We start from the raw sequence: 573 nt of genomic DNA, 5'->3' as shown, positions 1-573 counted from the left end.
AGGCAAGAAACAACAAATGTTGGAGAGGTTGTGGAGAAAGGGGAACCCTCTTACACTGTTGGTGGGAATGCAGGTTGGTACAGCCACTTTGGAAACCAGTGTGCCTCAAACAATTAAAAATAGAGATACCCTATGTTCCAGCAACTGCACTACTGGGTATTTACCCCAAAGACACAGATGTAGTGAAAAGAAGGGCCATATGCACCCCAATGTTCATAGCAGCAATGTCCACAATAGCCAAACTGTGGAAAGAGCCAAGATGCCATTCAACAGATGAATGGATAAAGAAGATATGGTCAGTATATACAATGGAATATTACTCAGCCATCAGAAAGAATGAATATGAACTTTTACATCAACATGGATGGGACTGGAGGAGATTATGCTAAGTGAAATAAGTCAAGCAGGGAAAGTCAATTATCATATGGTTTCACTTATTTGTGGAACATAAATACCATGGAGGACATTATGAGAAGGAAGGGAAAAATGAAGGGAGGGAAATCAGAGGGAGAGGTGAACCATGAGAGACGATGGACTCTGACAAACAAACTGAGGGTTTTAGAGGGGAGGGGG

Source organism: Callorhinus ursinus, unplaced genomic scaffold (assembly GCF_003265705.2).
Source record: "Callorhinus ursinus isolate GAN/ISIS: 27379988/994484 unplaced genomic scaffold, GSC_fseal_2.0 scaffold16, whole genome shotgun sequence".
Lineage (NCBI taxonomy): Eukaryota > Metazoa > Chordata > Mammalia > Carnivora > Otariidae > Callorhinus > Callorhinus ursinus.
Note: the sequence above shows the minus strand (reverse complement) of the source record.